This window comes from Centruroides vittatus, unplaced genomic scaffold (assembly GCF_030686945.1).
Source record: "Centruroides vittatus isolate TY-2023 unplaced genomic scaffold, ASM3068694v2 contig_786, whole genome shotgun sequence".
NCBI classification, from domain to species: Eukaryota; Metazoa; Arthropoda; class Arachnida; order Scorpiones; family Buthidae; genus Centruroides; species Centruroides vittatus.
This window is the reverse complement of record NW_027122506.1, coordinates 612,004-622,456: the sequence shown is the minus strand read 5'-3', so window position 1 is coordinate 622,456 and position 10,453 is coordinate 612,004. Positions and strand designations below refer to the sequence as shown.

Sequence of the window (10,453 nt, the reverse complement as noted above, 5' to 3'; positions counted from 1 at the left end):
TTTGGAAAAATGCCAATCGGTGTTTCTGTTGCAGGATTTTTCTTCGTAAAGAAAAATTTTTTTATTAAGGTTTGGAAAGTAATATTCATTAAATTGTACATAGATAATTAACTAATTAGTTGTAATTTAATGTTCTTTTCCTTTTTTATTCGATTCTTAAAATGAACACTGACAAGGTTTTTTTAATCTTACCCATCCTGAATTCGATTAGGCCCACAACGGGGCGTTTGGAGTGGTGAGGGAAGGGGCCGATATAACTGAGAATGATTATTTGTTTGTTTTGATAAGTTGTGGCAACGCAACACTTGGGCGATCTGCCTGAAGGATGTCTTTAGGGAGGTATTTTTTTAAGGGAAACTGGCCCTATTTAGGCCTAAGAGACGTGGAGAAAACTCGGGAAACTCCTCGTGGTCAGCCCGCCCGAGCAAGGGTCGAAACCACGACCGAACTCTCAGTGTTCAGAGTACGAAGACCGCATGGCCACAAGTCACCAATAAAAGTAGTAGGTACTTTTAATCATTCCGCCATCTGTCCCAATGAGTAGGATTAAAATTGGATACTTTGCGCGAAAATAGAAAAAAGAGCCAAGAGTGAATAGAAAGTAAACACTTAGTAGGAAGTATATGTTATAATTACACAGAGAAATGCTTTGTAAATCAATTCAAAAATAAAGAATTTAATAAGTTACTTGCAAACTCAAGAGTAAATCAATAATTTTCCACGAATTATGTTGAACAAATGACATATTTATAGCGTTTCTTCTTGATTGTCTTTTGCAAATTTTAATATTAATAAATATAAAACGAAATTAATGTTTGAACATTTTTCATTTCAGATGGTGAAATTGCTTTATTCCATTTTTTCATCGATGTTACAACTGAGAAATATGAATGAAAGGAAATCGTGCGTATCAAAGATTGTAGAAAATCCTTTGAACAACACTCTCTTGAACACTTTTAATTCTTTGGCTAATTCTTTGTAAGAAACTTGAATTCAACAATTTTATTTTATTTTGATTTTGTTATCAGAGTGAAACATGCAATTTAGGTTAGTGTAATGCTAGTTTAATTTTTCTTGTATACGGCAAAAACATGGCACATGGTAATCTATGGAAGAAAGATGCCTGTGTGGAGGACTTTTATTGGAATCTATCCCCTATTTAGTGTTATTAACGTAAAGAAAACCCGGGACACTTCACGTTGTGAACCTGTTTGCGAGGCGCGAAGCTACGACCAACATCCAGTATTTAGTGTTTTTATCCACACGGCCACTGTGGAATTTTGTAATGCATTCTAGAGAATATAAATTTCTGTTTGTTTCTACAACGGCAATATTAAAATAATGTACAGATGTACATTTTAATATTGAATAACTGTTAAATTAAGTTAACCAATGCGCCAAACGCATTATTATTGAAATCATTTTGGCGCATTAAATAACTGTAATTTTCCAAATAAAGTGAATTGCAAATTTCTTCGTAAATGAAGAATTTCGAAACAAATTTTCATACAAAAGAAAGTTAAACGCTTTTATTGTATTATGGTGTATTATTAGTAGCGTAACGAAGAGATTGCCGAAAACAGAGTCTTTTTACCTTTGTAAATTAATTAAGAAAAAATCAAATAGGTAAACGAAAACGATTTGAATATGACAATTGCACTATTACACATGTATATACACTACAATATCTGAGTTTACTGTTTATTCACAGCGCTAGTGGCTATATACACAGTGATATACAGGTTTGTTCGTTATAACTCGTGTAAACTCATATCGGTTCCAGTTATGCTAGTACTTCGTATCTATACAAAAAATTTAAATATAAAAATAAAAATGTGTTTAGAAATTATTGGTAGTTTATTTTATTGCACTTACTAATTGTATCAAAAGTAGCAAAAATTAGCATAGGTGCAATAAAAGATTCAGAAATCTTTAGAGATGGATTAGAAAAATAACAATAAGCCTTACATAATTTTTCTATCCGCAATTTTTAGCTTTACTCGAGTAAACTCTCAGGAAGAGGTGTTGCCGCGCTTTCCTCACCCTCTCAAAATGCCTTTTCTTTTATAAGTGTAGTCACATTATATTCTATAATTGATTATTCGAATAATATAATAACTTTTTCTTACATTGAAACACAAAAACACGATATTAAATGTAATATTAATTTGATGCCGCATAGAAGATGTATTAAATATAATTTAGCTTCAACTAATTTTTCTTCATATTGTAATGTATATTATTGTATATTTTGAAGTAGAATAAAATATATAAAATTAGAATTAATAGTGTTTCATTTTCTTTTCATAAATGTTTTAAGAGAGCCGAATAAATTGTTTTTTCGATAAACAGTATTAGTAAATCACAACTGATCAGAGTATTCGCTTCATACACAATTAATTTATAATCGTTTTATTTATGTTATTACTTTGTAAAAATCATGAGAGTATGGAAGAAAAAAATCATTCCTCTTCATTTAACAGAAACATTTCAGAAATTCGTAGCCTGTGAATTTCAGCGGTGATTGTGACGTGATGAGAAAAGACTGGATGAAAAAATGAACTGTGAAAGAGCGTGAAAGAACACCATACAAAAGGCGAGCAAATCTCTTTATAGAAGTTTGGCCATGTTCGGAAAACGAATAAGGAGAAACTACTAAACAGAATAATAATATGTACTTGAAAAAAGTAGAAGGAAAGTGACTCGAGTAAAATATTCTTTGTTGGAGTAAGTAAAGGCGTATTTGAACGAAGGAAAGTTTATGAGCATGAGGGGTATGGAAAAGTATGCCAAGTGTAGATGACGACAAAAGAAGCGAAATAGGTATGTCGGGATAAATCTGATAAATGAATGAGTTTATGACTGTGGCCTTCTTACCTATTCCATCTCTTCTTGGAAGTAGATATGTTCGGATAAATTGGGTGGATATATCGGTGCTAGGTGTGTCCAGTGAAAATATCTATTTTCATATACCATATTCTGTTTCGATAAAACCACTAATTTCGTGTATTTTGTAACTTAGACTTCTGGAGAAATAGTTATAAATTTCGTAAATTTATAACTGAACGTACTTCAATATTCCAAACATGTCTGCAAGAAGGACGTACCCAGTGAGAAACAGGGATGGGTAGCTACCCCTTCCTAGATGGAAAATTAAAGTATAATAATTGACACACAGACACGTATAAATTTAGTATCAGTTTGAAAAATAAATATTGTGACTAGTCTAGAGCCATCTGCGGTGAAATCTCACTCTTCCTCTTTACTTCCTCGAAAGTAATAAGTTGTCCCCCTCTTGTTCACATCCTGGGTACGCCGCTGTCTATAAGTTAGTAATGAAACTTGAATAATTAACAATAACGGATTCAGAAATCTTTTCACGGAGTGCAGAAAGAAAACATTATGCCTAGCAATACTTATTGCTATCTAATTTACTCAGGTTTGTCAAAATAAACTTCAAAAAAGATGTGAAGTAACGCCCTGCGCAGTTCTTTAAACGGCCTTAAATTAGCAACTATAAAATATTTAGCTGAAATTTGTTTCTGCATTATTACCACTTTTGTAAATACTTTGAAGAAGTAATCCTCAAATAATTCCGAAAATTGTCGTATTACTTTTTGAACAGTCTTATACAGTATTATATAAAGGCATAATAATTACATTTTAAAAACATGTCCTAAAGATAATTGTAACAGTCAATTAAACAATAGAATATTCGCTAAGATATATTTTGCTTGAATTCGAATTACACAAATGAGTTTTTCCATACAAATTGCAAGTATTGTATTCTGAAGTAACAATATTTAGGAATATATGATGTATTTTAGTTATTTGTAATTTAATCCATTTTCTTCATAATTTTATTACGTCACCTGATAAAAAGGAAATTTCAGGGAATTTGTGTCAATTTCATGAATTTTGAAAGACGGGAATAATTTTTATTAAAAATTGCATTAAATTCATTAAGGATTTTTATTTAACTTCATTTTTTATCGGTTCCTAAAATTTTGCGACTCAAATTTCATCCACTTATAATTATGACAGAAGCTGGAAGTGTAAAGAGATAAGTCCAATGACAATGCATTTTAATAGCGTTTCAGGCGGTGCCTGATGCACATCAAAACCTCCACCGCCGAATCGATATATATAATCAAATATGGAGTTTAGTCATGATATGTGTATGTAAATTCAATAATTCTATTAAATTTTCAAATTTCCTTCGATTTTCAATCCACAGCATATACGAATGTAGAGAAACGTGATGAATAAAACCAATTTTTTGTAACGTTTTTAAACGTTAAAAACATATAATATCAAACATTTTTCTGATATAATTTTTTATTTACTACAATAGCAATTTTTATTTTACACTTAACATATAACATAAAAAAGTTCGTTAAAACAATAAGTTTAATTATTTCCGCAGAAACTCCCCTTACACAGACAAAAAACACAAATCCATATGTCTATCTTCATTCAGTTAAGAATTAAAATATCTTATTGTAAAATATATTTGTATAACTTTAAAATATAATTAATTATTTATTCTCATAGATAAAGCAAAATGATTTTTTCAGTTTGACGATTCCATTTTTGAATCCGATATTTTCAAACTTCTATTTCTCTGACATCTACAGGAGAACAGCAGAAGATATAGGTATGTAAATGGCGTCTGTAGAAATATGTAGCAAAAAATCGATGCAATAATTGTAAAGAATGTAACAAATAGAAACAGCATCCACTAGAAAAGAGTAAAAAACAAAAATTATATCCATTGCTATTTATTTTCACTTATTTAAAAATAAACTTAATGTATAGATTGGCGAAAAGACATATGAGAAGTAAAGGCATATGAGTAAGATTTTCACTGCTTCTGATCCAGTTATATTATTTTTTGGCATAGTTTTGTGTAATGGACATTAGGAAATTTACTATTAAAGAAGTTTGATGATTTATTGAATAAGACGAGACATGAACATTGGCAATTAGTCCGCTATATAGTCAACTACAGTTAGGAATATTAGGGCGTGATAGTAACGGAGTCAATCAGCACAGATAATGAATAGAGATCAATGCTCCTTTCCCTGTTACCCACAATATATTATAAGTTCTGTATCGCATAGATACGGCAAAGCAACACGTGGGCAATCTGCCAAGTGAAACTATTCTTCCCGGAGAACTTCTACGAGTAACCTGACCTTATTCAGGTGTTAAATAATCACAGAAAAACTGAGAAAAAGCCGTTGGTCAGATTTGAACACGCGACTACCAGTGTTCTCAGCTCGATTATTGATGAGACTATAGAAGACTGAAATGAGTTGATAGAAGCCAGTGTGCTGCTAACTGGTTATCATATATTTTTATTAATTAATTGTAAAAAAAGATTTGTAGTTAATTTTTACATATATGATAATGTACAGTAAAAGTTTGATTTAGCTCCACTATTTTTTAGCTTATGGAATTTACAAAATCCAACGGGGCATTAAACTGAAGTAATTTAAGCAATAACAATTTTATGCAATAATCAGGTCTACGCATAAGTTTGAATTTGAGAATATCAAATTTGCGTGGTGTGGTAAAAAAATTTATATGCTATACATAATTGTTTATGTAGTAATTCATTTGTACTGAACGAGACTTTAATATTTAACGAAAAGATACATGTACAATATTCGTAAGCACATTAAGAAAATGACTATCAAACACACTATGAAAGAGAACGTTATATTAAAGTTTGAATTTATATAAAATACCATAATACATATATTTTTGAGAATTTTATATACCATCAGTCAAAGGGCAAAATCACAGGAAATAATTATAAAAGGGAAGAACGCTTCATAAATTACAGCAAGATTTAGCTCTATGTTGTACAGCAATTCTCCAATAATTCTGCAAATTCGTACTCAATATAAATTTTTAAACTTATCCATAAGTATTTTCTTAATGCAGTATAATCCTCAACAACGGCCTTTTTTCAGAAACATTTCTTTTTGAAATGCATATAAAATGCTCTGGAAATAACGGGCATCTCCAAACAACGGCAATTTTTCTTTGTTTCCTCAATGACCGTTGTTTACAGGTTTTACTGCAATACCTTTTCACCCTCTTATTAAATATCCGTAACACCGACACAGATTTTTTCTATTCCTAGTATTTTAAAAAAATTGTATAGAACCATATTACTAATTAGAATGTAATTTAATTATTTATAGAAGAATATTATCAATTAAAAATTTTGCACACTTATGCAATACAAATAAAGCAAATGCACAGTACCAAATTAATTTCTGTCATATGTATAGGACTTCTTAATCCTCCAATAACGTAAAGAATTATCAAGCTGTTTAAAATGTACATCCATACCACCAGACGATCCAACATGACGAACACATCAAGAGACAAAAATTTATTCAAAATACCTATAAATATATAAAAACATTTCAAAATCATGTCCAAGTAAACGTAAACATTTAAATTAAAAAAAAAGAAAAAGAAAAAAAATAGTGCTTTAATGTCATTGTATATCCTTGTTTCACCCACATTTGTGATATCCGAAGAGGAACTCACTAAATAGAGTCTTAATTAGCAAAAGTTGTAGATAAAATTTGTGAATATTTTAATGAAAACAACATTAATTAGTTATTGTATGCGAACGTCTCTTTAATCCAAAACAATGTACGGTAGACTATCTCACAGCATTACGGTTAGAAACATTTTTACTTTTTAAAAGTTGGATTACATATGCATTTCGGGTTGGTTTATTTTCTCAACCCCTCTTCAGTGCTATAAAGAAAAAACAAAAATATAAGTAGGGCACATTATTATTTAGATATCGAGGAAAGAGAATCTTTATATAACATCCATTTTACATACCATAAATAGGCATAAAAAGTCTTTCTCAATAATTATATCATCCGTAAACTTACATAACATTCTAGTGTTCTACATAAAAATTCTTTGTAAATTATGGAAGCTTAACACATTTATTCACATAGAAAACATGATTGCATTTAAAAAGAACTAAAAGTGTGTAAAAGTTATAAAAACTTACAATTTCCGTACACTTAAGGTGGGTGGATACCATTTCATTTTAGTGAAGACATTATGGAAGTTAATATAATGTGACTCAACACTGTAATTTAGAAATTCAGTTATTTTACAAATACATCTTTTTCCATTAATGACATATAAATACTTACCAACAATACGTTTTATCCAGTATTTGAATTTCATTCGAACAAACCGTACAACGTATCTTGGATGGTGGTTTTATTATGATACATAATGCTTCGTGGCACCCTCTATTAAATTACACTACTGAGGATCTATGTGCATACCGTGTAAAGTATTGTGTAAATTTACTTTAGGATGTTTTCTTATTTCAATATGTTCTTTGAATTTTCGTTTCAAACTAGCCTAATTCAACTTAAAGTAGATAAATCACTAATAGATCTAATACATTCTGCTTGTACAAAGTATTATTTTGAGGTTTATGATGAATTTTATAGACAGGTAGGCGATATTACCATGGGATCAAAGATGGGAGCAAAATTAGCGGAACTAGTCATGATAAACATCGATGATATAATACACGATATTCCAGGTATAAAAATTGTAATGAGATACGCTTACGATTATTTACTGATATATAATAATACAATAACAAATGATAAAATCATTCTTAAAACCATAAACAATATAAAGATATACAATTTGAATATAGAAGAAGAAGAAAAAAAAATTAATTACTGAGATATAACGATAATAAATAACTTGGAGAAATTCACCTTTGAAACATAAAAACCACGCAATGTTAATAAAACAATTAATTACCACTCTTACATTCCGGATATCATGAAAAAAAAAAATACAAACGTTATGGACTTAAAGAACATGTACACAAGAATATCTGCTAATATTAATCGTAATATCAAATTATTCTTGTTGATTACCCCAGAAATAAAATAAATACTTCGCATACACAATACTGCATAAATAGATATAACACGAAATATAAAATAGATAAAAACATAAAAAGCCTTTCCGTATGTTAAAAATATTTTCAATAATTGCAATAAAATCCTTAAAAGGAATAAGATTGTCTTGGCCCCATCTTTGACAAATAAAATTCCACATAATATATATGGTAATATTAGAAAAAAAATGTAATAATAATATAAATGATCTTAAAAAAACGTGTAGTGTAGTTTATAAGATACAATGTAATTGTATAAATCCAAAAGAGTTATATAGGCGAAACAAGCAGAACATTGGAATTAAGAATAAAAAAACAGGAAGCAGCTATTAGGCTAGGATACAATAGTTCCCCATGGTATACTCATACAAAAAATAATAAATGTCAAATTAATAGAAACAATATGAAAGTTCAATACTCAGGAAAAGATACATATAAACGAAATTCAAAAAAAACGTATTGAAATAAGAAAACATCCTAAGGAAAATTTAGACAATACTTCAGACGGTATGCAAATAGATGTTCAGTGGTATAATTTAATAGAGGACGAAGCATTATGTATCATAATAAAACCACCATCCAAGATATGTTGTACAGTTTGTTCGAATGAAATTGAAATACTGGATAAATCTTATTGTTTGTATGTATTTATATGTCATTAATGGAAAAAGATGTATTTGTAAAATAACTTAATTTCTACATTACAGTGTTGAGTCATTATGTTAGCATCCGTAATGTCTTCATTAAAATGAAATGATATCCACCACTTTAAGTGTACGGAAATTGTACGTTTTTAATAAATTTTACAAACTTTTAGTTGTTTTTGAAATGCAATCACGTTTTTTATGTAAATAAATATGTTAAGCTACCATAATTTACAAATAATTTTTTATATAGAACTCTAAAATGTTATGTACGTTTACGGATGATATAATTATTGAGGAAGATTTTTTATGCCTATTTATAATATGTTAAATGGATGTCATATAAAGATTTTTTTTCAGCGATATCTAAATAATGTTGTGCCCTACTCATATTTTTGTTTTTTCTATATAGCACTAAAGAGGGGTTGGAATATAAACCAATCCGAAATGCATATGTAATCCAATTTTTAAGAATTGAAGATGTTTCTAATCGTAATGTTGTGAGATAGTGTACCGAATATAGTTTTGAATTAAAGAGACGTTCACATACAAGAACCAATAGACAGCAACCATATTACAGCATGAATTAGATTAAATCAATGCGAGAAGGTAACACAACACACGGGCGATCTGTTGAATGGAAACAATCTTTTGTTTAGATGTCAGACACGTGAATAATCCGAAAAACTCTATTAGTTTGGTTAGTCGCGAAACCGAGCTCAATTACCAGCATTCAGTGGTATCATCTACTTTGCCATTGTTGAGAACTTATGATCCAAGGATTATCAGAATTATCAAGACATCTTAGATGCAAGTTAAATATATAAACGTGAACACGTAGGAAGCTGTTTAATTTCAAAAATTCACATTCCATGCCATTATCCTAGAAGTTTTTAAGCTCAAAAACGGAATAATATAAAGGTTCTCTCAGTGGTCATAGGACATAATAACAGGAAAAAATTATAAAAGGGAAAAATGCTATATAGATTATGGCAAGATTTAGCTCCATGTTGTACAGCTAATAGTAATACTCTAAATTTTTCGTAATCAGTCAAAATGTTAATTCGCCGAACTTGATACCAGATTTTGGAAAAAAACATCGATCGGATATTAGTCTTATTTAGAATATCCGGAATATCCTCGAAGTGAATTAGATAAAAACATAATCCGTTACTGCTAAGGAGGTAATTGCAAAACCAAAACACTCCTGTTAATTTATTCCGTGCTTATAAATAGGAGAACAAATTAACCCGTATTAATATTATAATTTTAATTTCTTATAACGAGACGATTCTATTAATAACTGTTTTCTATTATCATCGAAACACTAAATAGAAAAAATGCACACAATATATTGTTTCTTCCGATAAGTAAAAAATTTTAATTTAAATTATGATGATAAATGTAGTACACTTACCTCCATGTCCAGTGTAGCACGCTAGAAGCACCCAAATTGTCGAAGCAATCCACAGAAATGGTGAAAGCATCTGATGTATACGCAAAGGTATTTGATTTGGATACGGATCAGTAACATGACCATGCAAACCAAAAAATACATATGCCAGAAATATACTAGTTACAATCCAACAACAAGCAACGAATATCTAAAAATAATTTTAAAAATTTATTAAAATATAAATTTTTCAATGAAATATCAAGCAATTGAACGTTAAGAACGTTCTACAAGTTTTTCCAATAAATATAAGAAATAACATCACTAAAATAGAAGCCAATTACATGATACGTACTTTACTAAATTTTATTTTATTCTTCTTCCGTATTATATATCCAATCAGCATTCCCAAGCAATACGAGCTCAAATGTGTATAAT

At 29.5% G+C, this 10,453-nt stretch overlaps 1 long non-coding RNA gene across 1 annotated transcript; it reads right to left on the bottom strand.

Moving 5' to 3' along the window:
• Positions 1-4,633: 4,633 nt before the first annotated feature.
• LOC136981645 (uncharacterized) lies at positions 4,634-10,146 on the bottom strand. Its single transcript, XR_010881752.1, has 3 exons — positions 10,040-10,146; positions 6,280-6,422; positions 4,634-4,741 (listed from the first exon to the last, which is right to left on the bottom strand). It is a non-coding gene; the product is annotated as an uncharacterized lncRNA (long non-coding RNA).
• Positions 10,147-10,453: the final 307 nt, after the last annotated feature.